Raw genomic sequence first — 15682 nt, 5'->3', positions numbered from 1 at the left:
TGACATTTATTGCCATACTACTAAAAGCAGCAGCAGTTTAGTTCAAGCCAACGGGGGAGCAGGGCTGTTTAGGAGGGGGATCAGTAAAATGCGGTGCCTGATCACATTTCAGAGGTGCCGGATGCGGCTCTGTCGTGTTCCCGCACAAATTAAGCCCTGGTTATGACACAGGGTTACAGTGTAACCTGCTCGCCTAATGTTTACGTCCTGTAATATTTATATTATTGGCTAATTAATATCCTCATGTGGAATGTATAGAGCTTTCATAACTTAATGAATCAAATACTCTGTTTTCCAACAAGGCAACCCAGAAGCTGAATTATAATTGGCTAAACTGGCATTGGGCGGGTTAAATGACCAAAACAAAGACTGATTTTCCGGCATGTAACAGACATTTTCAAAGCAGAATATCTGATTTCAGCAATGTTTTGCAGATTAACAATGTTCAGTTAGCATGTTTCTTAAATATCTGCAAACATATTACAGTATTTTTATGCTTTAGAAGAGCCAAAAACTTACATACAGCACCTTTAAGTAAAATCAACTAATCACTTTAAAAGCTATGGATTTACTGACTTTTTAAAATAAAGTGAACTAATCGCGTTTAAGGCAATTGATTTACTCACTTTTTAACGTGTAATTAATTACTGTTATAATTCCAATAATTCCAAATTGTTTGGAAAAAAAATGTTCAATTGCAAGGTATAAACACAATTCTAAAAAGAAAAGTTCAAAGTGTGAGGTGCAAATAGTTGCAAGAAAAAAAGTCCACTGTACATTTTTCCAAGCGGAAACAAGCTTTCACAATAACAAACCCACTAAATCACCAGTCATTTGCATGATAAAGCAGATATATGGCCTTTGTAAACATGCACCCTCATAAATAAACTGAAACACACTGATTATAATTGATATGATTATAATAATTACAAGTGTTACTCAAGATAAATCAATTTGTTGCCATGACAAATCCAACATACCATTACACAACTTTTCATTCAAATAAATTAAGTATGCAAGACACTTAAACTACTCTCAACCTTGAGATCGTTTTGACTTTTAATCAAAGCTGTTTTCCAATTTATTCAGCTTTTATTCCTCTTTTGCTTGCACACCAATCGGACCACGGTTAACAATTCTAATTAGCCTCCCATTTTGAGTTTGATAACATCTGTAATGCTGCAGAAGGGCTGTCAGGAAAAACTTGAACTTGAATCTATTATGACGAATAATCTCCTATGGTATGTGGGGTCTGGAGAGTTTTATTTGAAGTCTGGTCTTGTCTGATCTGGTTTCTCCATCAGTGTGCCGCAAACAAATGTAGATGAACTCAGCACGAGTCTGGGCAACATTCAGGAACAGATGGAGAGATGACTAGTAATAAAGCTATCGGCTCTCTTACACACACACACACACACACACACACACACTCGGATGTACCTGACTATATGCAACATCATGATTCAGACTTTCCCTCATTTTTTTTAGTGCTACATGCAACAGTGACTTGTGTGTGGGGGTGTTTATGATTACTCTCTGGATAGCCGGTTGAACATCAGTCACAAAATGTGTCTGTTAAACCCGATACAATAGCACACATGCAAATACAACTGTGCACATTATCTATGATGTAATCCCTGATGCATGTTAGCAACACACGCTGACATGATTCAGTGTGTCGCCCCTGTAAAAATGACTCAGAAATGAGTCCCAAAGAGAAATCCCTGGCCTTGCCGAAGAAGTCTCACTGCATTTTCCTGAGGGATGCCTGGAGCGCTGTCCAAGTCATCAGGAAAGTCTTGCTGCTCTTATTATGGTAATTTTATTCAGATATCAAAGGGACTGGAAAGATTAAATTTGTTTGAGTAGAAGAAATACAGCCAAGCAATAAGTAGATTTACCCTCTAATGAGGAATACATGCAAAAAAAAGTATACGGTTTTACAGATTTTAGTAGTGCCAGAATTTCTGTACTAAGCAAACACGCACCAACACTTAGACACACACAAACAAGCAATAATAAAAACAATATTAAGAAATGCACGAACTAAACACACAGATAAGCAATAAAAGAAGTGATAAGTAAGGTGGAGTAGGTGGAGCATTAAATATGCTCTTTCGGTTTCCATGTGAAGAAGTCGAATGATTTCATATTCTGTTTTCTGTGTGCTTGCGTCTGATTGTTATCCAAAAACCACTTCACAGCAGCCTTTCCCATTTGAGTTTCAAACATACAGCTTGTAAAGAGTTTTGCTATTGGGATTTCTGTTCATTAAGTCTGCCGCACACATTAGGGATGAAATATGAGCAATTTAATTGTGCTCTAAAATTCACACGATTCACACTGGAAAATCTCTGGGGAATTGCTGGCATTGGCAAGAATCTGCCGGCTAGAGTTTTCAGAATGTTCTGTGGGAGGATCATTTGTGCATTGGCATGGTAGACTTTATGTACAACTGTTACCATTTCTAAGCCATTTAATGTAAAAAAAAAAAAAAACACCAATCAGACTACAAATAATTCCCATATAATTATTCTTTAATAAAAACTAGGCATACTCTCACTCAATATAAGGTTGTATAGAATACACAGGTCTAGAACTAAACTGAATATAATATTCCCTGACCTTGACCCAACTTGCTTTCGCAGTACAACCGAACCAATAACACTGTAACATGCATTCTGGTGTTTTTCTGCTGTTTTTTCATTGTCAAAAGACCCAAACCCCTTAACAGCGCTGTTTGAAATCCTGCCAGAATATGTTGAACTAAATTCATTACAGGCTGATAGTGTAGCTTTTGTAACTTTACTGGCGACTTCTTCTAATGAATTGAAAGTCAGCGGCTTCCCCTTCTTCTCAACAATTTTGATTTTTTAAAGCTCATAGAATGGAAAAGATTCAGTTCGCAATAAAGCAAAAGCCAGAACATTTCTAGATAGTCTGGAGCCCTTTTCTAAAAAAATTAAGGAGACCCCTATTTCTTAATTGCTTTTTATTAATTAATTAATTCATGTTTTTACTTATTATATTTTATTTGTTTATTCATTGTTTTTTGTTATCTTATGTGTGTATATTTTGTGTATATATGTGGTATTTTATCTTATTGTTTAGTGAAAATACAATGAAAGATGGACCTTTTTTACTACTTTTGTTCTTCAGATAGTTAGCTCTATAGTCTTGATCTTAAAATGCATGTTTGAAGATTACATTTCATGCAGTGCGTAGTGTAGCTGTTTGTGAAAGTACAAGGTTTTCAAAGTTTTAAAGATCAAAGTGCATTATACAAATGTATACATCCATTGAGAATGGAGGAAGCCTTCCAAAGATTAAAAACTAAGATGTGATAATAAGCAGTTGGTTTCTGGGACATACTGCAAGCAGCAGAACCGTCATAACATCTGAAGTTTAGAAATATCTGTGAAGTTTAGAAGAATCTGAAAGCGCTTTTTGACCTTGGAAGCAATACCATTGATTAGGGACTTAAACAAAAGCAATTTAAAAATGTGTGAATAAAATAAAAGCTGGAAAGGAATTTATATACAATCCCTAAAAACTTTACATGTTTTACCATTTTTTAGACTTCTTGAATAATCATTTCTGTTCAAGAAATTGCTTCCAATGGCTGTCCTAAAGTTGAATCACATTCTCCATCATTGAAATTTATTTTTAGTTGAACTGAATGCTCATTGAACAGACTCAAGTTGAAACTATGAATCTTATGTATGATAACTATGTACAGTATGAATCTGCATTGTATACATCGCTATAGAAATAAAGATGCATTTGACCTGACTTGAGTACATGAATTCAACTCAGTTTTTACAGTGTGGCTCATAGCCTTCATTTTACTTTTTTAACTTTTCTGTTACAGTTTTATTTCTTGTCCAGCAACCATAACAAAATACACTACAAACCATACTTCATCTAAAAAGAAAAAGTATATAAAAAGGAGCAACAAAGCAACAGGGAGGCAGACAGTGATTACTGGGTACATGCGAGAAAGAAGCATACAGTATGCAAAAAGGGCCCTGTGGTAAGGAAGATGGAAGGAAACCATCTCTTTTCCTAATTCTATCTCTCTCTTCTCTCTGTGTGTAGTAAGGTCAGAGGGTTTGGGCCAGCGAATAGAGTTCAGAGTGAAGGATGTGGTCATCCTGATGAGAGGTTTAAGGCAGTAGTGATGCTGTGGTTCAGCTATAGTATAGTAGCTAGCTTCAGCATAGATGTCACATCTACTCTCAGGCACTTTCAGCAGCTGAACACAGCTTTGCTTACTCTGTGCCACTCAAACTAACACCGCACATTATGTCTCTCTTGCTATTGCAGTCTGGCTGTCAGAGGAAAAAAATGTATCTGCTTGTTAGGCTGTGATGTATAGAATGGTATTTGTGGGTCCAAGCCACTGTTTCAAGTGAGATCCTAACTCAACAGTCATTTATGAGCACTATTCATTTATAGGACACATTTTAGCTAAGCTTTTAAAAACTCACAAATAACTCATGCTGTCCCAGACCACCATATTTTAATGATTCTGGAAAGATGAATCACTGTCTGGCCAACTGAGATTTCACTATGGAGATAAAGGTTAGGATCATGAGTTTTTGCTAGTACTACATCACTGTGTGACTACACATTAGCACAGTTTTTTATTTACTTCTGGGATCTGACTTAGCATTTGAGCCTGGAAAGGATTACACATCACAGTCGAACAGAACAGAATATAATAAAATTCACATTTGTACATGGCATTTTACTATTTTAACCATTATTCATTATTATTTTATTATTATTATTTTATTATATGTGTTTATTATCATTTTAATATTTAAATTTTTTTATTATTTTAAGAATTGTTTTAGTAGTATTCTATTGTAACCAAAAAGTGATTATTTGATATAGAGTAAACACACAGTTTATAAAACAATATAAATAATATTGTGATGTAGCCTTTGTGTTTTTAAAGACTATATTAACGCAGTTAATATTAATGCATTTTCTAGAGTCTCTACAGCATTCAGTGTCACATGATTTTTCAAAAGTCATTCTAATATCCTGATTTGTGCTTAAGAAACTCTTAATTTTTTTATTGTCATCAATGCTGAAAGCTGTTTTATAGGTTTGTAGAAACAATATGCTTTTTTTACTTTTTAAAAATTATTTTAAGGCGACATGGTGGCTCAGTGGTTAACACCAGTGGTGGAAAGAGTACTGAAAAATCAAACTCAAGTAAAAGTACCATTACTTGCCCAAAAATGTAGTCTAAGTAGAGTAAAAGTATCTGTTGTAAATATGACTCAAAGTATGAGTAAAAAGTAGGGCTTTTTCAAAAGTACTCAAGAGTAGTGAGTAGTGCTGTCAAAAGCTGATGCATTTACATGTAATATGTGAATGTGTGTGTAAACATAACATTCTGTAGTGCATTTAATTCTTGTTTAAGGCCATTTTAGTCATCATACATTAGATATCCCTCATCTCCCCATTAGTGACATGCAGTCCAAACAATCTCTGGGTCAATGCGTGTAAAGATTTTAGACATCTTCTTGGACACTTTTAATGCTTCCAAACAGTTTGCTACATTTATAAATTGCCCTTGTCTTGAGGTAGTTCATTAAGATGCGATTTACTTTCTATGTGCGATTTGATTGGACAGGAATCACAGGACGGAATTTTATAATCCCCATAGACAAGAAAAAGCAATGTAAAAGTACCGATACTGCACAAAAAATGTACTCAAGGCAGAGTAAAAGTACACATTTTCAAAACTACTTTCTGAGAAAAACTACTCAATTACAGTAAATTGAGAATTTGTAATTAGTTACTTCACACCACTGGTTAGCACTGTCACCTCACAGCAAGAAGGTCGCTGACTCAAGTCCCGGCTGGGTCAGCTGACGCTTCTGTGTGGAGCTTGCATGTTCTCCTCGTGTTGGCGTGGGTTTTTTTCCGGACATGCGCTATAGGTGAAATGAATATGCTAAATTGGCCGTAGTGTATGTGTGTGTATGAGAGTATATGGATGTTTCCCAGTCCTGGGTTGCAGCTGGAAGGGCATCCGCTGTCTAAAACATTTGCTGGTTAAGTTGGCGGTTAATTTCACTGTGGTGACCCCTGACTAAGCCGAAAGAAAATGAATGAATGAAAATGATTTTACCAAAACGTTCAATAAAATGTTTGTTTAAAACATCTCATTACATTATAAAATCCTTCTAAGACTATTATTTTATTTGAAGTATCGAATGTTTGAGTATTTCATTTTATTAAGAATCTTTTCTGACCCCAGACCTTTGTAAAAGCTTTTAAACTTGGTAGCGTTGGGAAGTTGCTTTTGTTGAGTAATAATTATGTCTTGGTTGTCTGTATTTGGTTTGTAAGGGTGTCTGCGGTGACATACATCAACTGTATAATGACGGTGTTAAGTAGACTGTTTGAGAAAAAGATGCTAAGCACCTTATCATGCGTCCTTTCATTAGCAGAGAGAGCCTCCTTTGCTCTTCGGTTTATGTAAACATGTGTTGACAAAAAGAATGTCTGACTCAGACTCTGGCAGCGTGGGACTTCTTGATAAATGGAGTCTCGATTACTTCAGTCACCTCGGATTAGTCTGGAAGTGCAGTGCAGAAATCCATTTTTATACTCTATCAATGTCTTTCACAAAGATCACAGACGCAACAGCCAATCGCTATCAGCCAGAAAGGAAACAGCTCAATGAAGTCCAATGACACAAGAGCTGAAGAGGATGAGTCACTGCCTGCCTGCTGATCTTTCATTGTGTTAGATGAAATAAGAAAGGTAAAGAGCAGAAACTGCTCAAGATTCTGATGGCTGTCATCATGCTTCGATGGCAGGGTCGAGGACCATAACAAAGCACTACAAGAGTATCACACAGAAAGTTCGCCCAAAAATAGACATCCGCTGCTAATTCACTTACCCTCAGGTCATTCGAGCTGTAGGTGACATTTTTCTTCAGTAGAACGTCAAAGACGATTTTTAGCAGAAACACAGATCTGCATGCAAGTCAATATTGGCAGTTTGAGAGTTAAGGAAACACACTGTTGTTTTGTTTATCAAATAGATCTCATTTTGCTTATTCTGGATGCTGCAACCTATATAGAAGATTACATTTGTGAGCACAAATCAGGAAGACTGACTTTTCACAAATTCCCAAAATCATTTTTTCAGCTGAAATAATGAACAACTGTTTGCTGAAGCTGTTGACTAATATAGTAAATAATGTTATGTTTCTTACACATTTCACTTCTTAAAACCTCAATGAATTGTTAGGAGCCATGATTTAATTTTGTTTTGAATGTATACGGGGTGGCACGGTGGCTCAGTGGTTAGCACTGTCGCCTTACAGCAAAAAGGTCACTTATTTAAGTCCCAGCTGGGCCAGTTAGCGTTTCTTTGTGGAGTTTGCATGTTCACCCCATGTTTATGTGGGTTTCCTCCAGGTGCTCTGGTTTCCCCCACAGTCCAAAGAAATGCTGTACAGGTGAATTGAATAAGCTAAAATTGGCTGTAGTGTATGAGTGTGTGTGTGAATGTGAGAATGTTTGGGTGTTTCCTAGTACTGGGATGCGGCTGAAATGGCATCTGCTGCATAAAACATATGTTGGAATAGTTGAAGGTTAATTCTGCAGTGGAAACCCCTGATAAACAGGGGACTAAACCAAAGGAAAATTAATGTACAGTTGAAGTCAGAATTATTAGCCCCGCTTTGAATTTATTTTTGTTTTTAAAATATTTTCCAAAATGATGTTTAACAGAGCAAGGAAACTTTCACAGTATGTCTGATAATATATTTTCTTTAGGAGAAAGTCTTATTTGTTTTATTTCGGCTGGAATAAAAGCAGTTTAAAAAACATTTTTTAAACCATTTTAAAGTCACAATTATTAGCCCCTTTAAGCTATATTTTTCAATAGTCTACAGAACAAACCATCATTATACAATAACTTGCCTAATTACCCTAACCTGCCTAATTAACCTAATTAACCTAGTTAAGCCTTTTAATGTCACTTTACGCTGTATAGACGTGTCTTGGAAAATATCTAGTCAAATATGATTTACTGTCATCATGACAAAGATAAAAGAAATCAGTCATTAGAAATGAATTATTAAAACTATTATGTTTAGAAATGTGTTGAAAAAAATCTTCTCTCTATTAAGCAGAAATTGGGGGAAAAATAAAAGGGGGGCTAATAATTCAGGGGGGCTAATAATTCTGTAAAACTGTATATGGTTCTTTGACAACATGCTGTATAAGTGAATTGGATGAACTAAAATGGCGTTTACCCAGTGTTGGGTTGTGGCTGGAAGGGTCTCTGCTGTGTAAAACATATGCTGGATAAGTTGGCAGTTCATTCCGCTGTGGCAACCCCTGATTAATAAAGAGACTAAGCCGACAAGAAAATGAATGAATGAATAAATTGGCCGTAGTGTATTAGTGCGTGTGTGAATGTGAGAGTGTATAGGTGTTTCCCAGTACTGGATTGCGGCTGGAAGAGCATCTACCATGTAAAACATATGCCGGAATAGTTAGCGGTTCATTCCACTGTGGCAATCCCTGATAAATAAGGGACTAAACCACAGGAAAATTAATGAATATGTTTCTTTGACTCTTAAAGTACCATTAGCTGCTGACTTGCATGAATAACAAAAGTACCATTACTGCTAAAAATTTAATTAATACTCAAGAAAACAGGTCTTGAATCTTGGATGGCCTCAATGAGAGTTGGCTAAATCAGGGGTTCCAAAAAGTTTTTAGTCTTCTACCCCCAAAATAAAATGCCAGTGACTCGCGACCCCTATGCTCTGAGGTGGTTATACATACACAAACCTTACATCCAACAGCGCGCACATACACCAAAAGGCCCAGGTCTACTTTTCATTTAATTTTGGAGAACGCCACTCAGAGATCATCCTGCATGTTCAGTTGTGGCCTGTATTTATTTTCATGGAGGTGAGTGCTGTAAAAGTTTAACTTGGTGCCATAAAATCAATGTGCTGCTTCTGGCACTATTGCTATGTCTTTGATATAACGTAGCCTAATCACCCCAGTGGTCACAACATATGCCTGTTGTTTTTTAATGTAACTATTTTATCTTCTGTAGGTTATGCATAAAAATACTATTTCTAATAGTTTAATCAAATTTCTTTTGATTTTTTGGAAATTACCAAGCGACCCCCCCCCTCCCCATCCCCAATTATCTCGCTACCCCCTGAGGGGTCCCAACCACCACTTTGGGAAACACTGGGCTAAGCCAACATTTTCTTTTTTGGGTGAATTTTCCCTTTAATCCCAGAATTTTCAAAGAATGTCTATGTAAGGTAAATGCAGTGAATCAGTAGCCTATGTATGCATATCCCAGAATAGTAAACAACATTCACTGACCTCACTCCAGGAAGTTTGTTGTATTATATAAGACCGATGCTATACAGCGAGCCTCAACCCATCCAGCCTCCAAACCAAAAAAAAAAACAAAAACGCGGAGAAACATTTGAGAAGTATCCTGTAATTGAATACACACAGAAATAACAGATGTATAAACATTATTAGAACGTCAATAGCTTAGTTTGCTCTTTTTGTTCACACTTTTAGCCACAAAGTGATATTATTCCTCATCTTGTATATTACTTTCAACCACTTCAGCGTGTCGTTCGCATTGTCTCGGCGGTGATGTCACTCTTCTGATCTGTGTTTCATTATAAAATGGATGTAAAAATGTTGATGTTCGTACTTCTTGTTCTTTTTATGCAGAGTGATAATTCAAAGCGAACTGCGATGACTCAGTGGTGCTGATGACGGAGAGCGTGGACCAGTTTAGGAGGCAAAGGCCTAGAAAAGAAAACGGTGCTGCTGAGAGAGCAGGATCGATCACTCACAAACACAGCGCTCTGTCTCCCCCTACCGTTCACTTCGCATAAATGGTGACACCGGGGAACTGCTCATATTTTTGGCAGATGAAGACAGAGAAATGATTGTGGGGTAAATTAGTGTATTCAGATATTCTATTTATAGTACACCATACAGAGCAAATTAGCAGTACACATAGAAGTACTGCACAGTACACAGTGATTGGAATAATTGAGTGTAAACTATTTTGAAATCAAATAATAATGCATTAAAATACACTTTGTAAGTGTGTTATATTACCAGAAATATTAAATACATTATACATTAAACATTATATTTTATTACTTATTCAAACATGTCTGTGTGTTTTTCGGTGTGTGGACTGGACTTTTTATAAACAGCTTTACGCGACGATATAATTTGTTTACAGAAATATCTAAATGATAAATGCTAACGAGTATTATAGTTTAATTAAACGCATATGCAACATATATAGTCTATGTTGTCTAAACAATATCAGGCCCACGCTGGCTGCACATTATTGTAACTTCGCTCAACGTGAGTTTCACTGAGTTTACATCCGGGGCTTTTCCCTAGGCAATGGGGGCGCACTACAACCGTTCCTTAGGCAAAGTGAAATAAATTCGCCGCACCGTTACATAAACTAGTTCTCTTCTTCTAAGTGTTCTTTCGCGCTCGGTAACACTTCTTTCGTTCTAGTTTGCGCCAATATTCAGTTAATTCCCAATCTGACGAATAATCTATCATGTTAGAGGAGTTATTTTGTGCGTTAAACGGCATGGTTTTGCTGTCCCATTATCTCTCTTCTGCGCGCAGTGATACGCCGAGCGCACAAGCTGGGGGTGAATGGGATGGAAGAAGAGTTCTTGTTTTGTATATCAGTTTCTGTCTTTTTATGTATTTTTGGTTAAAAATCAAGCGAACAAAGCGTTGAATCCTCCTGGTACACAGTACACAACTTTAAAGCGCTAAAGCGAGTAAATTCGACCGCGGGATGGTGTTTTAGTGGTGAAATGCCCGGCTGTTTGTAGATATATATTTAAATAATTGGTGACTGTGTGTGTAAGTGTATGAAGATCGGGGTTTGACTGCTGAAGGAGTGTGTACAAGGGTAAGTGCCCCTCGTTTTTTTTCATCTCCATCTTGTGAACTTTTGGGAACGGTGTGTCGAAACTCTTTTCGCCTTCTTTAAGTGATTGTGATGGTAGTGATTTGAGTGGATGTGAAAGCGCAGAGGCAGCGCAGGGGGGTTTTGTTCATTTCTCTTTATTGTAGGAGTTGCTGGAGAGAGAGAGTGCAGCTGCAGTCAACCAAACGTTATAACTTACTGCCGATACACAATAACGCCTCGAATGGCACCGAAACACCCCAAAAACGACACTTGCTTGACAGAACTGCGCTAATATGGATGAAAATGTGATTCCAGCGCGTGCCGTAGTTTTCCCAGCGTGCCGCGAAACAGTGATGGGATGCCATTATAAATGCACTTTGCGCTTACGTTTACGTTCACAAGAACGAGAGGCGAAATCTCGAGCGAAAATGGGATAAAAGTGTGTGTATCGCTACTCTTGATGTGTTGAGCTCGAGCAGCTCGCGCGGTGTTGAGCTACTATTATTGTTAAGAGCCGCTAGGGCGACAAGACGTGTGATCATGAAAGATTTTCCCCCAGTTCGTGTTCTCGGCACCACGCCTTGACATATCAGCACAAACGAAAGCTCGCTGTAATTAAGTCTCCTCCGTTTCTGTTCTCTGATATGGCGGAGTGAAAGTTGTAGGCCTTGTGTTGTAGAGTTTGATGTGTGTGTGTGTGATTGTGTGAGTATATAAAGTGATGGTGCTGTTTCCGGTGTGGATGCGCTGGAACGCTGATGATGGTGATGATGATGACCTTTCTCAAGCTTTTCAGATGGCGCTTGGTCCTCTTTAACGACCGGGCCGTCAACAGCTTTTACTCTCCCAGTGCGTTTTACAACATTGTGTGTGTGTTTTGTGTATGTGTGTCTTGTGTGTTTCCGTTATTAGCTCGTTACTGTATGGCCGTCAAACAGTATGGTTGCTCCTCATCAAAATCACACCCTGTTTTAATAATTTTCACTTCGAAATGGCTGCATAGTTATTAAATAACTCAGTTCTCTCCTGTTCTCGTCAGTTTTTTCATGTTTTATGCATGTCTGGCTGTGCTCCATCATCAACTATGTTGACTGTACAGCCATTTTTTCCCTGTTTCTGTTTCTCTTCCTCTTCACTCCACCTGCTTTTTTCCCCCTGCGATGATGGGTCACCCAATACATCCAGCAAAATGCATTCAAACACTTAAACTTAGCCTTTTAATGTGTAAAAAAGAGTAAATGTCATTTTACATTACATTAGGACTTGCAATGCAGTTTTATGCTTTAATATTGCTTTTATTTTGTAGTTTATCATCGGTGAAGAGGTGTGTTTAACGCCTGTATGTACAGCTATGAGGCAACTTGAACATTTGCTTGATTTATAAGCTGTAAATTTGAGTAAATTGTTAATATTTGTTTTACTCTTTAAAGTTTTGAACACAATTTTCTTCCAAATTATTATTTTTGAATAAAATGACAATCGTCCAGAATAACACATCAGGGCTGTTGGTATTGTTGTGTAAAATATTGCATGTCGGAAATAGGTATGGCACGATAACCAGTTTTAAGGTTTACCGTGGTTTGTAAAAGCTGTTAAACCGTTCCTGTGGTATATGTAAGTTGTTCTTTTTTTCAAGTTTTGTAAAAGACTTGTATTTACTTATTTAGGACAACAGTATCTCCAGAAGGTCCATCCATATCAAAAGCTACTGTTCAGCACACAATTTAGCAAACATTTAAAAACCAATCGCTTTTACATTAATCGGTTTACTTTATATCTAACAAAAACTCAATGTTTTTACCCAGATGTTACAAAAAGAACTTATTTTAGAGTAGAAATCACTATACCATGATAGCGTGAAACCGTATTATATTTATCCAGGATTATCATACCGGCCTATGCCTAGTCTGAAAACATTGTTGTTTTATAGTAAAACAAATGCTCTAAATGACAAGATTTGTATTTTAAATTCAAATGAAATGCGAGATCATTGTGGAATAAAAGCAAAAGTATAATTTACTCAAGAATGTTATGCGAAAATCCAAAGAAACTGAGAATATAAGTAGTCTCTTAATTGTTTTCAATAGCTGTATGTGCATGTACATGCACATATTTGGAAAGTTAGATGTAAAATATATCTGCATTTGCCTTGAAGTCTGTTTTCTAGCCTCATTGCATGGTGCCATCATGTTACTTTCACATAATGATGGTGAGGGGATTCCAGAGTTTTTATACTAAGTCACATGACCTGAATGGTTTCAGGGCCTCCTTTTCTTCAGTGTTTTTCTTCAACATTAGGCCCACACATTTATTGCCCTCCCCCAGCCTCTCAAATGTCCGTTTCCCTCCAGGATATGGAAACCATTTAAAGATTAAACGTCATAGATACTTACAAGTTGTATACATATGTGAAATATATGCTCATGCTCTTTGCATTAAAATGGTTAATGTAGTATGCAAATGATTGCACTTTCTCTTAGAGCTAAAATAAGGCCCAACAATTCTTATTAATATTGGATGTAAGTTCTTAAACATTTTAATTACTTATATTAGAATATTGGGAAGAGATCGGCCTTTTTTCATGTTGTTTCCGGCTTGAGATGCTGGTAAAATTGATGGATGCTTTGAAGTGTTGGTTGGTAAACAGATACACTTATTGACAGGGTGATGCAAACGTTACAAAGACTTCAGTAAACTGTGTGAGTGTGTATGAGCATCTAAACCTGTTCTTTGCAGCCTGAGATATATAAACATCCTCTTTCAATCCCACTCTTTTGTTTTATAATATTTCCAGATATAAAGTACTGCATTAATTATGTGTTTTTTGTAAGCCAGCCCAGAATCATCACAAAACCTCAATAGGATGGTTAAAGTCACTTTAGGATTATTGCAGAAAGTGCGACCTGTTAAAGTTTAGGATGCTTATGCCAGTGTTTCCCAACCCTGTTCCTGGAGGCACACTAACAGTACATATTTTGAATGTCTCCCTTATCTGACTCATTCATTTTAAGTTTTGGAGTTTCTTCTAGTATTCTGATAAGTTGATTCAGGTGTGTTTGATTAGAAAGAGGTTGAAAAATGTGTACTGTTAATGTGCCTTTAGGAATATGGTTGGGAAACACTGGCTCATGATGTTCATAATAATCTTCACAAATGAACACAACTTTTCCTGATTTACTTTTTAAGTCAATCTATAAACAAAATACACCACAGTAATATGCTAATAATACATTAATAATAATTACATAATAACATTTTCTCTTAACATTTACAAGAGTGCAGTAATGAGTATAGTAATAATAACATGTTTACAAGAGTGTAGTAATGAATATAGTGCTAGGCATGGGCCGGTAAAAGATTCTGAAAATATGATAACCGTGCATAACAATATCATGCTATCACGGTATTGTGATTACTGCTCTAAATATATTCTTTTTAAATGTCTGAGTAAAAAACAAAAACTTTTTTCTTTTTTAAAAACAATATATTCTATTTTTTTTAAACATTTTTTATAATATTTTGGAGCAGCAACATGTTAAATGAGTCTTTGACTTCTAGCGTCTTCATTTGTTTCAAAAACAGATTTCTTTACAATTTAAACAGCATCTTTGGATATTTTTTTGCTGAAGATACTGCTGTCCTAAAAACAAAACGAAAAAAAAATGTAAATAAAAGGATTACATATACCTTAGGAATGGTATTACAGAAAATGTTGGCGGTTTTAAAACCTTGACTTTTCCAAACCGCGGTATACCTTGACAACGATTATCATCCCATGCCTATATAACGCAACTGTGAAAGAGAAATAGTAAAATATAGTTTACCTGTTCAGTGTGATGTTTAAAGTCCCACACAACCTCGTTTGTCCAATGTCAGTCAGGCATGGCATCATTTAAGACAAGTAAAAGCTTTAAAAAAATCATAAGAAGGGGTGCGGCTGATATATTTTATGTTATAGACTAAAAAACAAACATACGTTAATCTCGTATTAACCACAGACCTTATTTCTAAAACCCCATTAAAATGACCTGACTACCTTTAAGACAGTGGAAAACCGGGAATGTTCGAGGGCTAACTTATTTTAGATTTTATCCTACACAAATATGTCAGTCCTGCAGCACTCTATTCTTGAGATAATATAAAGCTCAATAAAGCGTCGTCCTCGAGCCTGTGCAATCTGTTCACCTTTATCATCATAAACGATTATACGCACACACAAGCTAAACACAAAATGAAAACAGTGAAACATGTTGACTGTTTTGCATATGAGTGAATTATGTGCTAATGAAATTATTCCATATGTGTGAAGGATCTTGTAAGAATAGGTTTGATTGTGTTTGAGTGTAAGTTTAGATTGAGAATGGGTGTTTGGTCCTTTATATTAATTTAAAGAGTAGTTCTAGTGCTTTAACAGGTTTATTGAGCCAACAGGTGAGTGTATGGTGTGCCAGTCTGATCAGACAGGTGTAGCGTGCGCATGTGTGTGTGTGTGTGTGTGTGTGTTATGAACAATTTGGCTGTTTGCCCTTACTGAATACAGAGGCCCTAGAAAATGCCCTCTTTTTCTCCACAAAAATGGACACTCATATAATGCAGCGTCCTTAATGGGACAAATTGTAACTACTTTCAGCAAGGTTCATGTGATCCATTGTATATATCATTTAAAAATCTTTCTTTGCTTAAATATTGTCCCGAG

General features: G+C 36.5%; 1 protein-coding gene and 1 long non-coding RNA gene across 15 annotated transcripts in view; one reads left to right on the top strand and one right to left on the bottom strand.

Moving 5' to 3' along the window:
* The window catches only part of LOC141375414 (uncharacterized), a 34671-nt gene extending 24550 nt beyond the window's left edge, over positions 1-10121 (bottom strand). Inside the window, exons 1-2 of one of the 3 annotated variants that reach the window (XR_012383427.1) lie at positions 9739-10121; positions 9393-9510 (exon numbers count right to left, since the gene is read on the bottom strand). This is a non-coding gene — a long non-coding RNA (uncharacterized lncRNA). Of the gene's footprint in view, positions 1-9392; positions 9511-9635 lie in introns of all 3 variants that reach the window. The other 2 variants (XR_012383429.1, XR_012383428.1) reach the window with 2 other exon arrangements.
* Positions 10122-10700: 579 nt separating this feature from the next.
* Positions 10701-15682, top strand: part of phf21aa (PHD finger protein 21Aa) — a 40305-nt gene continuing 35323 nt past the window's right edge. For 11 of the 12 annotated variants that reach the window (XR_012382407.1, XR_012382405.1, XR_012382404.1 and 8 more), the window contains exon 1: positions 10701-10986. The gene's annotated coding sequence lies outside the window, so the exon portion shown is untranslated. The remainder of the gene's footprint in view (positions 10987-15682) is intronic. The other variant, NM_001328015.1, reaches the window with a different exon arrangement.

This window comes from Danio rerio, chromosome 7, assembly GCF_049306965.1.
Source record: "Danio rerio strain Tuebingen ecotype United States chromosome 7, GRCz12tu, whole genome shotgun sequence".
Taxonomy (NCBI): Eukaryota; Metazoa; Chordata; class Actinopteri; order Cypriniformes; family Danionidae; genus Danio; species Danio rerio.
This window is presented reverse-complemented; position numbering and strand designations above follow the sequence as displayed.